The following is a 16,110-nucleotide window of genomic DNA, read 5'->3' on the forward strand; positions in this document are numbered from 1 at the left end:
ATTTTCTGCCTTTTAATTCACTTTATTTTGTACTGGTACTGGGCCTGGGCCTGAGAGCTGTCCTTGAAATTTTTTTTGCTCAAAGGTAGCACTTTACCACTTGAGTTATTTCCAACTATTTTTTTGAGGGGGTGTTAATTGGAGATAAGAGTCTCATGGATTTTGCTGCCCAGGATGGCTTTGAACCACAGTCCTTAGATCTCAGCCTCCGGAGTAGCTAGCATTACATATATGAGCCACCAGCACCTAGCTTATATTTAATTATTTGTGTGTGTGCATGCCAGTCCTGGGGTTTCAACACAGGGCTTAGGTACTGTTCCTGAGCTTCTTTTGCTCAAAGCTAGTGTTCTACTACTTAAGCCACAGCTCCACTTCTAGATTTTTGTGGTTAATTAGAGATAAGGGTCTCAACGACTTTCCTAACCAGGCTGGCAGTCCTCAGATCTAAGTCTCCTAAGTAGCTAGGATCACAGGTGTGAGCCACTGGCACCCAGCTTTTATTTTTTTTATTACCAGTCCTGGGCTTGAGCTCAGGGCCTGAGCACTGTCCTTGAACTTTCTCAAGGCCAGAACTCTACCACGTGCGCCACGGCACCACTTCCTGCTTTTTTTCTATGTATGTGGTACTGAACCTGGATCTTCGATGCATGCTAGGCAAGCACTCCATCACTAGACCAAACTCCTGGCCCCAGCTTTCTTTTTTTAATTTTTAAATTTTGCTTACTTTTGTGCTAGTCCTAGGGCTTGAATTCAGGGCCTGGGTGCTGTCTCTGAGCTGCTTTAAAAAAATGAAATTGTGGGGCCAGGAGTTTAGCCTAGTTGTAGGAGTGCTTGCTTAGCATACATGAAGACCTGGCCAAGATTTTTGAACTCAGACAATGACAGATGCTGGCGGGGTTGTGGAGAAAAAGGAACCCTACTGCACTGCTGGTGGTATTGTAAGCAAGTTCAGCCACTCTGGAGAGCAGTGTGGTTTCTTAAAGAACTGAAAATAGACCTTCCCCACAATCTCGCCATGCCACTCCTGGGCATCTATCCCGAACATCATAACCCAGGATATGATAAAAACTCCTGCTCAGCCATGTTCATCTCTGCAGTATTCACAACAGCCAGGTGATGGAAACAATCCAGATGCCCTACTGCAGATGAATGGATGCAAAAAAATGCGGTATATATATATACAATGGAATTCTACATAACCAACAGACAAGATAAAATAATGGCATTCGCAGGGAAATGGATGAATCTGGAGCAAGTCATACTGAGTGAGACAAGTCAAGACCAAAGGAACAAAAGGAGCATGGTATCCTTAATATGTGGCTATTAGATCCAAACAGTACAAGAGGGAGGACTCATTATTCACGCAACCAATGCTATGGACATGGTATTGGAAATATAAACACAACTACATAGACATAAAAATTTATGACTATAATGTTTTATTACATAGATTAATATGTATCTATGACATACAAACCCCCAGCCTAATTTTAATTATGTTCTAAAATCTAAGTGCCAGTGATTGTATACAGAGATTCCCTTCTTAAACACTTGTTTGTTAAACATGTCATTTGAAATACGATGTTAAAAATCAATGTTAATAAATTATTTAATAAAAAATAAAAAACAACAGTTTAGAAATTAAACGTACATTAGAAGCTCTCCCGTATCACTGTCTGCTCATCCAATCGGCATAAAATATAAAGGAAAATGTAGCTGTGAGGTTACACAAGAATTGCGTGAAGACTTCTTTTTTTTTACTTGTGTTTTCTAAGCACCAAGGGGGAGGGGGGCAGAGGAGCCGAGCGGCTCATATTTGTAGTCTTATACTGCCACCATAAGGCCAAAACTTCACTAGCCGAAGAAAAAAAGCCAAAGAGCTGGCTCTCTTTTTTCCCTGATTCATTCGCTTTACATCAGGGTAGACTAGTGAGAGGTTAGAGCAAGATTCACGGTGAGGGGAATGAAATAGCTAGCTGATCGGGGGACTGGGGGCGGGGCCCCCAAAGTAGCTAGCGGAGAAGCTCCGGAAGTAGGCTCGCCATTGCTGATTGCGTGTTTCTTTGCGTCCTTGAAGCCATAGCAACGGTAGCTGGAAGTCCCGCCTTTGGACTACGCACTTCCGGGGACGTAGTGGCTGATGGGAATAGAATTTCCGGATGTACTGACCGCGGCCCTGTGCTCCGTTCCGACCGCCTGAATTTAATTCACAGACGATTTTTTTTTCCTTTGAATTTCTTACTGTCGCCGACTTTTCTTGGATGAATGGAGAGAAGTGGCGGAATATCTTTGTCTCCGGGAACCTGTTTAACGGTGATCTTGAGTAATGCGAAGGAGCAGCGCGGTCATACCTGAGCATGCGCATTAGCCTGTATGGTGGCCTGGCAGTCTCCGCCTTGCTGTACTTGGCGGGAAGTTTCTAGTGTCCCTTTGTGGTCGAGTTCTGGTTATTGGAGTGGGAGAAAGAGAAAGCCAGCGGCTATGGTTACCCCCAGTGGGTGGTCACTTAGCCAGCCGTCCTTCCAAAACCGACATCTTTTCGTGTTCACGCTTGTAACAGACTCCAGAGACCGAGACACGTCAGGATTCAGAGCCCAGTTCCCAGGTACCGCTGGTTCTAGTGGGTGGAGACACAAAATAAATTATCAAGGTTAGTTTCAGAAAGGGATAAGTAACAATAACAAAGCAAAACGGGGGAAGGATTTAACAAAGACACGGTCGGTATCGCTTTATTATTATATGGATTTTTTTTTGGTGGGTTGGGGTTTGAACTCTGGGCCTGGGCGCTGTGCCTGAGCTCTTCAACTCAACGCTACTGCCCTACCACTGGAGCCACAATCACCCTTCCCTCGCTTTATTATTAATTATTAGTAATAGTAGTTTTGTCAGCCCTGGGGCTTGAACTCGGGGCCTGTGCACTGTCCTCGGATACTTTTTTTTTTGTGTGTGGTGGGGCTTGCACTCTAGGCCTGAGCTCTTCAGCTTACCACTTGAGCCACAGTGACACTTCTGGTTTTCTGGTTGTTAATTGGAGATAAGAGCCTTACGAACTTTTTAGTGCTGTGGCTGGCTTTGAACTGTGATCCTCAGATCTCAACCTCCTGAATAGCTAGGATTACAGGCGTGAGCCTCTTTGCCTGGCTCCTTTGGACACTTTTTACTCAAGGCTAGTGCTCTGCCACTTGAGCCACAGCGCCATTTCCTACTTTTTCTGTATATGTGGTACCAAGGACTGGAATCCAGGGCTTGGTGCATGCTAGGCGAGCATTCTACCACTAGGCTACGCTCCCGCCCCATATCGCCTCCTTTAGACTAGGTTTTTAAGTGCTTTTTCCAGAAATGAGAGCTGGAGATATTGGGGGTATACCTGTTTCACAGTGATGAACTTGTTAGAGAAAAGCTTTCTTTATGGTTGCATATTTTGTGCATTACCAACAGACTTAGATTAGCGCTGGTGAATGCTGGTATGTTTCCTGCTTCATTCCTTAACAGTTCATTCCAGGCTCTCAAAACTAGCACCAAGCAGTATTTATTTTTGCCATTCCTGGGGCACTCAGGGCCCTGTCCTTGAGTTTTTTTTTTTAAAAAATAAATCCTTGCCAAAACTTCAAAGCTGGGTGCTGGTGGCTCATGCCTGTAGCCCTAGCTACACAGAAGGCTGAGAGCTGAGCATCAAGTTTTTAAACTAACCTGAGTGGGAAGGTCTTTGAGATTCATCTCCAATTAACTACCCCAAAACTATAGCTCACATAGTAAAAAGCTACCCTTGAGCCAAAGAATCTTAGAGACAGTGCCCAGATCAATCCAAATATCAAAGTAAAAGGAACTACTATCAAAATAGAAATTCTAAGTAGAGGAGTTTCCTGGGATCATAAAGTACCAGCACCTAGAGTGTGGTTAGAACAAGCTTTTATGTTACCATTTTGAGTAGTTGTATTTAATACCTCTTTTCATTGAACTGCTGAGTCCAGGTGTGTTGTACTGTGCTGTGTGTGTGTGTGTGTGTGTGTGTGTGTGTGTGTCTTAGGTGAGTACAGCTATTGATAAAGTGTAGCTATGGCCTCTGTGCGTGTCCACGCACGCACACACGCACGTATGCATGTGCATGAGCACACACATGTGTATGTGACCAGGCTGTCTCTGGCCTTTTTGCTCAAGGCTAGTGTTCTGCCATTTGGGACATAGCCTTATTTCTGCCTTTTTCTGATAGTTAATCAAGCATTTTCCTTTCTGGGTTGGCTTCAAACTATGATTCTTAGATCTCAGCCTCCCAAGTAGCTAGAATTGCAGGTGTGAGTCACAGGTGCCTGGCTCTTTTTTGTTTTGTTTTGTTTTGGTTTTGGTTTCTGCCAGTACTAAGGCTTGAACTAGGGCCTCACGTTCTCATTTGGTATTTAGTCCACAGCTGACATTCTACCACTTAAATGCCTCTACTTCATAGCTTCTTTTTTCATGAATATGATTACTGCTTTTAAATGTCTTTATTTAATTTATTTATTTGCCTATCCTAGGGCTTGAACTCAGGGCCTGAGCACTGTCCTTGGACACTTTTTGCTCAAGGCTAGCTCTCTGCCACCACTTCCAGCTTTTTCTGTGCATGTGGTACTGAGGAATCAAACTCAGGGCTTGCTTCGTGAATTCTAGGCAAACTCTATCACTAGGCTACGCTCCCAGCCTAAATGTTTGGTTTTTTTTGTTTTTTGTTTTTTTTTTTTTTGCCACTCCTGGGCTTAAGCTCAGGGCCTGAGCACTGTCCTTGGATCTTTCTCAAGGCTAGAACTCTACCACTTGAGCCTCAGTACCACTCCCAGCCTTTTTCTATGTATATGGTACCAAGGAATCGAACCCGGGTCTTCGTGCATGCTAGACAAGCACCCTACCACTAGGCCAAACTCCTGGCCCCTAAATGTCTAATTTTTATTGGCATAAATTAACTGTACAAAGGGGTTTCCTTGTTATATTTTCATAATGTATGTAATGTATTTCAGTCATATTTGCCCTCTCATCACCCTCTTTTTCCCCATCTTGCTATTTCCTTTGGTCTACCCTGCAGACTCTTCATTTCCCCCTTTTGTAAGCATGTTGTGTTGTTGCTACAATTACTATTACTTTACTATAGATTTTTTTTTTTTTTTAAATCAGTCGTGGGGCTTGAACTCTGGGCCTGGTCACTGCCCCTGAGCTCTTCAGCTCAAGACTACCACCTTACCCCTTGTGCCTCTGGTTTTCTAATGTTTAATTGGAAATAAGAGTCCTGGGCTGACTTTGAACCAGGATCCTCAGATCTCAGGCTCCTGAGTAGCTAGATTTACAGGCATGAGTCACCATGCCCGGCTACTACAGGTTTTATAATTTATTATAAGTATATGAATTAAGACAATGTAATATTGTAGTATTATAAGATATATTTTTACCTAGATACATATAGGATATAGCCAATTGATTTTCTTGGCACTAAATAGTATTATAGCTACTTTGTTGAGGGTTTTTTTTTTTTTTTATTCCAGTACATGGGCTTAGTTCAAGCAGTGGTACAGCACACACACAAATGCATCTTATACTGTTGGCTCATACCTGTAAATCCTAGCTACTCGGGAGGCTGAGATCTGGTGGGATATGGTTAGAAGACCCCAGGCACAAAAGATAACCAGTTTCTATCACAAAAAAAAAAAAAGCAAGAAAGTTGCACTGGAAGCATGGCCCAAGTGGTTTGATGCCAGCTGAACAAGCAAACTGAGAAGACACAGTACTTTTGAGTTCAAACCCAGATATCAGGCAAACACAAATTTCTTTTTCTTTTTTTGTCATGGGGCTTAAACTCTGGGCCTGGGCACTGTCCCTGAGCTCTTCAGTTCAAGGGTAGTGCTCTACTACTTGAAATACAGCACCACTTCTGGTTTTCTGACGGTTAATTGGAGATAAGAGTCTCATGGATTTTCGTGTCTAGGCCGGTATTGAACCATGATCCTCAGATCTCAGCCTCCTGAGTAGCTAGGATTGCAGGTGTGAGCCACTGGCACCTGGCTTAAAACACCAGTTTCCAAATCAAAGTTGTTAATGACTATATTTCCTGACAAAGAAATTTGAACTTTACTCACACATTTTGTGCTGAAATAGATTCAACTGTTCTAAAATAATGTGCTTTGCTTGTGCCACATTGTTGTCCTACATTGTACATTGGCCTACTTCTAGTTATTGTTCTTTCTTTCTTTCTTTTTCTTTTTCTTTTTCTTTTCCTGGTCTGTGGGCTTGAACTCTGGGCCTGAGCACTGCCACTGGGTTTCTTTTGCTCAAGGTGAGTGATCTACCACTTGAGCCAAAGCACCAATTTTGGCTTTTTTGAGTAGTTAATTTGAGAAAAAGAGTCTCATGGAGTTTTCCTGCCCAGGTTGGTGGTCCTCAGATCTCAGACTCCTGAGTAGCTGGGATTACAGGCATGAGTCAATAGACTTTCTTTCTGGTACTGGTTTTGAACCTCGATTCTCAGATCTGAGGCTTTTTAATAGGATGATGGGCATGAGCTAGTGATGCCTGGCTTACTGGATTTTTGTTTTAAATGAAGAATGAGAGTAAGATGTGAGATGTCTTTTCTCTCATAGTTATACTATCACTGATAAATCCAAACACACAAAAATATTCCTCATATATGTAACAGGCAATGAGTAAGAAGTGGTAAGAAACAAACACGACAGTGAATAGCATTCCTTATAGCAGAGCAGAAATAAAGAAAACCCGTTATGGAGTAGGGCTTGGCTCAGGGTAGGCTAGTAGCTCATGCCTATAATGCTGACTTAAGAGTAGTTTTTTTGTTTTGTTTTGTTTTTTAATAACGCTCGTACTTTGAAAAAGGGATGGTGATCTGTTCATTAGTTTCTTGTTTTATATGCATATATCAAAGCATCACATTCAATAAATACAATTGTTATTTAAAACTTTTACAAACATTAAACATATCTGTCAATTGTATCCTTAAGTGGTACATACATTGCTAGCGTACCCATAGCAGTGCTGCTATACTTGTCTGGTCAGTGCTGAATACTCATACAGTTCCCCCTGGAGAGAATTACATTCGCCAACATTGTGCACACAATACAGTTGATTAAAATCCACCTTCTATCCTACTGCTTCCCCCCACCCCCAATCCTGGGGCTTGAACTTAGGGCCTAAGCACTGTTCTTGGTCTTTTCTCAAAGTTAGAGTTCTCTTTTTTTTTTTGGTGGGGCGGGGGTAGGTGGTCATGGGGCTTGAATTTTTTTTAAATTTATTTTTATTGTAATTAATAGAAGGGTTACAGTTATATTCGCCAAATAGAAGGTGCATTACTTCACACACATTGATATCCCTTCTCATGTTTTTGTCCCCATTTCCCTCCCTCACCCCCCATCTTTCTTTCCCCCCTCCCTTTCCCATTTCAAATAAACAAATAAACATATACACAATATACCAGATAACAAGGTAAGATATTGTGACAATATGAGAATAACTAACGGACAACAAAAGAGATGAGAAATGGCATAGTACATTAAGAACAGCAAGCACACATTATATAGCTCTTGTTTCCATATCCTGGAGGTCCTTTCATTTATGGGGCTTGAATTCTGGGCCTGGGTGCTGTCCCTGAGTTCTTTGGCTCAAGGCTACCACCCTACGCCTTGAGCCAAGTCCCACTTCCCATTTTCTAGACGTTAATTGGAGATAAGAGTCTCAGGTCTTTTTGTGCCTGGGCTGGCTTTGAACCTTGATCCTCAGATCTCAGCCTACTGAGTAGCTAGGATTACAGCCATGAGCCACTGTGCCTGGCTGGCTTCAAAGTTAGAGTTGTATCACTTGAACCACAGAACCACTTCCAGCTTTTCCTATGTATGTGGTACTGAGAAGTTGAACCCAGGTCTTTGTGCATGCTAGGCAAGCACTCTACCAGTAGACCAAACTCCCGGCTTTGTCTTCCTTTTCTTTCTTTTTTTTTTTTTTTTTTTTTTTTTTTTTGCCAGTCCTGGGCTTAAACTCAGGGCCTGAGCACTGTCCTTGGATTTTTCTCAAGGCTAGAGCTCTACCACTTGAGCCTTAGCACCACTTCTGGCTTTTTGCTGTGTATATGGGATAGCAAGAAATCGAACCCGGGTCTTCATGCATGCTAGGCAGGCACTCTACCACTAGGCCAAACTCCCGGCCCCTGTCTTCCTTTTCTTTAACTTCCTTGCAGCCTCTCCCCTCTCCCATCTAATAGGAAGTGAATATAGTTTCATAGCACTGATTGCTTTTTAAGCTTTTCTATCTATATGCTTTCTGTTTTCTGTCCTTAAAGTTTGCTCTCAGGGCAAGTCTGATTTATCAGCCTGGTTAGCTTATCTTTGTCCTGCCCTCTAACACTCTTAGTAAAATAATTGTGAGACAGTGGGTTCTACTTTTGCTCTCCTGGAAGGAGTAACCAATTTTCCCAGTACCATTTGTTGAAGAAATTGTCTTCTCCAATGGATATTATTGCGTCTTTGTCAAAAATTAGTTTGGCTATAGTTGTATGGTTTAATTCTTTAGTCTTCTCTACCGGTCCATAGGAGTTTGGGTTTGTTTTTATGTGAGTACAATGCTGGTTTTACCTTCTCTGAAGTATTTTTAAAAATCTGTTTATTTTTTGCCAGTCCTGGGGCTTGAACTCTGGGACTGGGCACTGTCCCTGAGCTTTTTTGCTCAAGGCTAGCACTTTGCCACTTAAGCCACAGTACCACTTCCAGCTTTTTCTGATGGTTAATTAGAGATGAGTCTCATGTGTTTTTTGTGTAGGCTGGCTTTGAACCAGAGTCCTCATATCTCAGTCTCCTGAGTAGCTAGGATTATAGGTATGAGCCACTGGTACCCAGCTGGAGTAGTTACTGAAATCTTCAGAGAGACCTTCATAGATTAAGAAAAAGATTGGTTTTTGTTTTTGTTTTTGTTTTTTTAGTTTGAAATGTACATAAATGGTTAATTTTGTTATCCTATAGTTAAGTTTACAAAGTACATTTTTCAGAATTACATAAAAATAATCATTGCATTTTGTTAATGATAATGATAATTAGTGCTAATTCAAGACACTACATCGAAACCTGTGAAGTAGTAAAATCATTTCATTATGTGTGCTGGGCTCATGTACGCGCAACTATGAATAGCCTTCAAATAGACAACACACCATGAACTCACTAAAATAATAATGAGTGATCTTTTTCCATATCTTCTACATTCATGAACTTTTCAAATTAATATGGTGACATACTAATTTTAATTTGATGATGTTGAGAAGGTAACATACATTTATTTAGAATGTAGAACACCATTAGAAAACAGGTCACTGCTAGGCATGGTGGCTCATGCCTGTAATCACAGCTACTCAGGAGGCTGAGATCTGAATATCAAGGTTCAAAGCCAGCCCAGACACAAAAAGACCCGAGACTCTTTATCTCCAACTAACCTCTAGAAAATGGGAAATGGGGCTTGGTTCAGGGGTAGGGTGATAGCTTTGAGCTGAAGAGTTCAGGGACAGTGTCCTGGCTCAGGATAGGGCAGTAACCTTGAGCTGAAGAGCTCAGGGACAGCGCCCAGGTCAAGTTCAAGCCCTATAACCCACCAAAAAAAAAAAAAAAAAAGAAAGAAAAGAAAAGAAAACGTCACAGACATTTTAATTATAGTCGAGTAGATAATAAACAAAAAATTCAGAAGTCATTTCTTAGCTTTAAATTTTTTTTGTATTTCATAAATTGCATTTTATTAGGGATGTGCAGAGCATATCCTGTGATTCATTTTTTAATTTTTTTGGCCAGTCCTGCTGCTTGAACTCAGGGCTTGGACACTATTCTTGGACACATTTTGCTCAAGGTTAGCACCTTTGCCACTTGAGCCACAGCATGCCACTTCTGACTTTTTCTGTGTTTTTGGTACCCAGGAATCAAATCCAGGGCTTTGTGCATGCTAGGCGAGCACTGTACGACTAGGCTACACGCCTGGCCTCCTGTGATTCATATTTAATGAAAATACATTTAAAAAGTAAGCAGCTAGGCACTGGTTTCTCATAGCATTAGCTACTCAGGAGCTGAGCTCTGAGAATCATGGTTTGAAGCCAGCCTGAGTGGGAAAAGTCTAAGACTCAAGACTCCAGTTAATTACAGAAAAAAGCCAGAAGTGGAATTGTGGCTCAAGTGGTATAGTGCTAACCTTGAGCAAAAAGAATGAGCTCAATTGACAGTTCCTAGACTCAGAGTTCAAGCCCCGTAACTGGCAAAAAAAAAAAAACCCCAAACAAATAAACCCAACCCGACCTTCACACTTACGTTGGAATTAATGAAGTAATTCTCAAAAGAATAGTATGGTGATTGTGTATTGGGACTTTTTTTTTTTTTTAAACCAGTCTTGGGTTGTGAACTCAGGACTTGGGCACTGCCCTTGGACACTTTTTGCTCAAGGCTAGCACTCTGCCACTTGAGCCACAGCACCACTTCTAGCATTTTCTATATATGGTACTGAGGAATGGAACCCAGGGCTTTTTGCATGCTAGGCAAGCACTCTACCACTAGACCATACTCCCGGCCCCTGTATTGGAACTTTCTAACAGACAACTTTTTAACAGATATGAGTAAGGTTGTATATTTTAGGAGAATAGCTGAAGAAGGATGCACCAACCTCTTCTCATGTCCTTCAGGAAAACAGAAAAGAGAGCTATGAGTGATAATAACCAAAATAACCTAGCCTGAATGGTGGTGCAAACCTGTAATCATAGCAATCAGGAGACTGGGAAAGGAGAATTGGAAGTTGGAGACCTGACTATTTGGTAGGCACTGTAAAGCACTTTATCTGAATTGCTATGCTTAATAATTGGGAAGGAGGTTCAAAAGTGGCCATTTAAAAGACATAATTAGGCCAGGCGCTGGTGGCTCAGACGTGTAATCCTAGCCACTAAGGAACTGTGATCTGAGGATCACAGTTCAAAGCCAGCCCAGGCATGAAAGTCCATGAGACTCATCTCCAATTACCTCCAGAAAAGCAGAAGTGGAGCTGTGTTTCAGGGAGTAGAGTGGTAGCCTTGAGCTGAAGAGCTCAAGGACAGCGCACAGGCCCAGAGTTCAAGTACCACAACCATCAAAAAAATAAATAAATAAAGATAAAAGACATAATTGTGCTTAAATAGAAAAAAAGAACCTCAGAAAAAAAGAACCTCATTAATTTAAGCACATTCATGCGGAGTTAAGGCTCTGAATGCTTCAGGTGGTTGATGCCCTCTGGTGGCCATTATGGGAAAATCTTAACAATATATTAATAGACACAGATGCCTATTGAAGAGTTGCTAAGCAGTCTTGTCCAGGAAATCTGAAGTCCTGAATCCTGAATGTGACCAGTGAATTGTGATCACCTTTGTTACTAAATACCTACTTTTTCTGGAAAAGAGTCAGCTAATTCAGATTGAGGTGTTGGGATTCAATACAGAGTGAGGTAGAACGTACAAAGCTGATGAGTGTTAACAGTGACATGTCACTGTTTTCAATTTTTGTGAAAACTCATAACTTATAGTAGTAAATGTTGAAGACATGAAAGAAATTTAGTCAAAATTGGAAATTTCAGAAATAATTGAAAAATAGGAATAGGATCATATTTTATCAAATAGTAAAGGACATTTTTGGTGACATTGGAGTTTGAGTTTAGGGTCTCGACTTTGTTTAACAGACACTCTGCCACACAAGCTACATCCCCAAGCTTCAACTTATAAAAGATTTCAACAAATGGAGAAGCCAGTACTGGCCAAGATGAAGAGTAGAACCTTCTCTTCTAGGAGCCTCTCAGTCATTTATGAAGCACAGATATTTTTTAATTTCAGTACTAGAGGAACTAGAGTAGGGCCTCAGGCTTGCTAGGTTGTTGTGCTACTGCAGTGCCATGCTTCTAACCCTGAATTTTGCTGGTTATTTTTAGTAGAGTCTTTATTCCCACATAAGCCAGTGCATGATCAGCAGTCTGCTTACTTTAAGTTTCTTTTTACTGGGATTATAGGTGTACTTTATTGTGTTCACCTTTTCTTTGTGGAGATGAAGCCTCATGGACTTTTCTGTCCAGGCTGGTCTGGAACTGAGGTCTTCTCAATATCAGCCTCCCAAGTAGTTGAGGATTACAGACAAAAGCCACCTGGCAATGAGAGAGAGAGAGAGAAGAGAGAGAGAGAGAGAGAGAGAGAGAGAGAGAGAGAGAGAGAGAGAGAGAGAGAGAGAGAGAGAGAGAAAGAGAGAGAGAGAGAGTAGCTAGGAGCTAGGATCACAGGCATGAGCCACTGGTATCTGGAGGATTACACACACACACACACACACACACACACACACACACACACATACATACACATATATTACATTTATTTTTTAATTATTTTTATGCCAAATCTTGTGCTTAAACTCAGGGCTTAGGCATTGTCTCTGACCTTTTTCTTTGCTCAAGACTAGCATTCTACCACTTGAGCCACAGCTCCACTTCAGCTTTTTTATTTTTATTTTTTTAAATGCTTAATTGGAGTTAAGAGTGTCACAAACTTTCCTATCCAAGCTTGGGTTCAAACTACAATCCTCAGATGTCAGCCATCTGACAGGATTATAGACATGAGTCTTTTTTTTTTACATCTAGAAGTTGATTTCTTGTCTACCATATTGCATGTCTCTTGCCTTTCAGCGCATTGGAGATAGGCAAAAACAAGATGAATAAGGATGGAGGAGAACCTTTTATGTGCATTCAGAAAATAGACTTGCTTATATAGACCAGAAGAATCAGTATATGACTCAGAAACATTTCCAAGTGCTGAGACTGAAACTATCCTGTGAGCCTCATTATGCTTCCCAGAGGGAGGTCAGAATCATGGGAAAATTCTTAAAGATGTGGACTTCATTCCTGCCATTTCTATAGAATTTTGTGTCTGCTAGAGAGCTTATGTTATTGAGCAGTTCCGGAAAGACCCTCTGGATCCTTTCTGCTATTGTACATACAGTATACCTTGTAAACCCCTTGAAACAATCCTCTGAATAGGAGGCAGAAAGGAAAGGGCATTTGTCCATTAAGAGCCTGGCTTTGGCCTAGTTATCCAGTGTATCCCCTGTGGTTTATAGTTCTGCTCTTTCCCCCTTGATACCATCCTTTTTACTCATGTCATACTGGGAAGAGGATGGCACAAGGACAGGACATTGATTTTAAAAAGGCAGTGTGGGGTGGGGAGTCTGGCCTAGTAGTAAGTAGAGTGCTTGCCTAGCATGCACGAAAACCCAGGTTTGATTTCTCGGTACCATATATATAGAAAAGGCCACAAGTGGTGCTGTAACTCAAGTGATAGAGCGCTAGCCTTGAGAAAAGCCCCAAGGACAGTGCTCAGGCCCTGAGTTCAAGACCCAGGACTGGCAAAAAAAAAAAAAAGACATTCTAATAGTTATGATGGAATCACTGTGACTCACATCAGCCTTTATTTAACACACTTTGAAGCAGGCACAGTTTCTAAGTCTATTCCGTGTATTGGATGATCAAATCTACAAAGCAACCCTGTAAAGTGGGTACTGTTTATTGTCCCGTTTTGCATTGTGACAGGCTAAGTATATAGCCCAAGGTCACATAGACTATGACATGGATTTCCCTAAGTGCTATCATCAGTGGCTCATGTGGCAAAAGATTTGTCCCCAGCCTGTGGTGGAGCCTTTTGGAGATGGGACCTGGTGGAAGAGAGGCCGTTGTTGGCATGTCTCTGAAGGGGACATTTGGATCCCACCCCTTCTGGTCCTATATTTACCAACCTCCATGCAGTAAAACAGCTCTTCACCTCACACCACTGCCTTGTTGTACTGTGTGCTACAGGCTAGATGTACTGACCAAATGACCATGGAGTAAAACCTCTGAGACCTTGAGCCAAAAATAACTTTTTAAGTTGGCTTTCAATATTATGTCACGATGCTAGAAAGCTAGTATGTACACCAGGGTGCCTGTCTTATGAGTGTGCTCAGATACATCTTACAGTTTTTGGAAGGGTAAGAATCATTTTCTAGGAGAAGTGCTGCTATACTCACCTTCCCTGTTTTTTGTTTGGTTTTGTTTTTCCTTTTTGGTGCTGGTCCTGGTGCTTTAACTCAGAGCTCGGATGCCACCAATGAGCTTTTCTACCGCTTGAGCGGCAGCTCCACTTCTGGCCTTTTTTGTTTGTTTGTTTTTGTTTTTGCCAATTCTGGGCTTGAGCTCAGGACCTGAGCACTGTCCTTGGACTTCCTCAGCACCACTTCTGGCTTTTTTCTATGTGGTACCAAGGAATTGAACCGAGGTCTTCGTGCATGCTAGGCAAGCACTCTACCACTAGGCCAGACTCCCAGCCCCCCCTTTTTTGTTTTATTTCTTTTCTTGGTAGTTAATTGGAGATAAGAGTCTTACAGAGTTTTATTCTTTTTTTCATATATTTTTATTGTAATTAATAGAAGGGTTACATTACATTCACCAGATGGACAGAGTTTTATTCTTAAAGCATCATTTGGTCTAAGACTTAAGAGACCACGTTAGAAGTCTTTGATACTGCTGTTTGTGTCTTAAGCAGATCCCAAGTAAGCATTGTTTTAACCGGGATTACAATTTGCATTACCCTCTTGGCAGTTCCTCTCAGTTATGTGCTTTACTTGCCCCTCTTGGACATACAAAATCACACATGCTCAGCACTTGCTGTACTACTGTTTCCCTAGCGCATGCGCACTCTTCAATAGCCACAATATTTGATATCATGGAATACCTCAGTTGGAGTCAAACATTTCTCATTTCCTGCTTTTTTTTTGGTTACTATTAAAAATATTACAATAAACATTCCCTTTTTGGGGGGAGAGGAGAGGGGGTGCTAGACCTGAGACTGGACACTCAGGCCATAGCACCACTTCTGGTTTTCTGATAGTTAATTGGAGATTCGAGTTTAATGAAATTTTGTGCCCAGGACTAGCTTTAAATCATGATCCTCAGATCTCAGCCTTCTGAGTAGCTGAGGATTACAGGCATGTGCCACTAGCACCTGGCTTTATTCCTGTTTCTTTGGGTTAAATTCCCAGATTTCCATGTGGAAGAGTGTCCATAGTTTCACAATACAATATTCTTAGATTATTTCCCACGCACAAATTTGACAATGCTTATTTTCCCCCTCAGAAAGCTCTTGCCAAATTAAGGGTGAGAAAGGAGAGTTTATTTTATATTTTTCTGTTAATGAGGAGTTCCTTTTCATTTGTGTCCTGAGCATTTTGAATTTGTTAATGTGTGAACTAGCTGTTCATACCTTTTGCATATTTTTAAAAATTGAGCTGCCTTTAAAAAAACAAACTGGTAAGACCTCTTTATGTAGTATTCAAATTAGCCTTTTATCTGTTAGAGACATTGTAAATCTTTCTGCAAATATTCTTTGACTTTGCTTATGGTATTTTTTTGTCATTTCAGAATAATTAGCCAGGTGCTGGTGGATCATGTCTCATCCTAGCTACTCAGGATGCTGAGTTCTAAGGATTGTAGTTTGCAGCCAGCCTGGGTAGGAAAGTCTGTGAGATTCTTTTTTTTTTTTGCCAGTCCTGGGCTTGAGCTCAGGGCCTGAGCACTGTCCTTGGACTTTCTCAAGGCTAGAGCTCTACCACTTGAGCCTCAGCACCACTTCCGGCTTTTTTCTATGTATGTGGTACCAAGGAATCGAACCCGGGTCTTCATGCATGCTAGGCAAGCACTTTAACCACTAGGCAAAACTCCCAGCCCAAGTCTGTGAGATTCTTATCTCCAATAAACCACTAGAAAACTGGAAGTGGTGCTGTGGCCCAAAGTCGTAGAGTACTAGCCTTGGGTGAAAAAAGCTCGGACAGTGCCCAGGCCCTGAGTTCAGGCCCGATGACCAACAATTGATAATGTTTATTTAGTTGAAAATGTGATTTTTTTCCTTTTATTGAATTCTAGAACCCTTGTCTTTCTAGAACCCTTGACTTTCTACAATTCTTAAGTTACACATAATTTCCTGGTTTTTTTTTTTTTTTTTTTTTTTTTTTTTTGCCAGTTCTGGGCTTGGGCTTAGGGCTTGATCATTGTCCTTGGACTTTCTCAAGGCTAGCACTCTACCACTTGAGCCTC

General features: G+C 41.4%; 1 long non-coding RNA gene across 2 annotated transcripts in view; it reads left to right on the forward strand.

Annotated features, from left to right (window-relative positions):
• LOC150041016 (uncharacterized) overlaps nucleotides 1-16,110 on the forward strand; it is an 83,593-nt gene that overhangs the window by 7,589 nt on the left and 59,894 nt on the right. Inside the window, exon 1 of one of the 2 annotated variants that reach the window (XR_016533895.1) lies at nucleotides 2,116-2,605. The exons of the other annotated variant lie outside the window; for it this stretch is intronic. This is a non-coding gene — a long non-coding RNA (uncharacterized LOC150041016). Of the gene's footprint in view, nucleotides 1-2,115; nucleotides 2,606-16,110 lie in introns of those variants that run through there. 2 annotated transcript variants of the gene reach the window in all.

This window comes from Megascapheus bottae, chromosome X (assembly GCF_031878675.1).
Source record: "Megascapheus bottae isolate mThoBot1 chromosome X, mThoBot2.hap1, whole genome shotgun sequence".
NCBI classification, from domain to species: domain Eukaryota; kingdom Metazoa; phylum Chordata; class Mammalia; order Rodentia; family Geomyidae; genus Megascapheus; species Megascapheus bottae.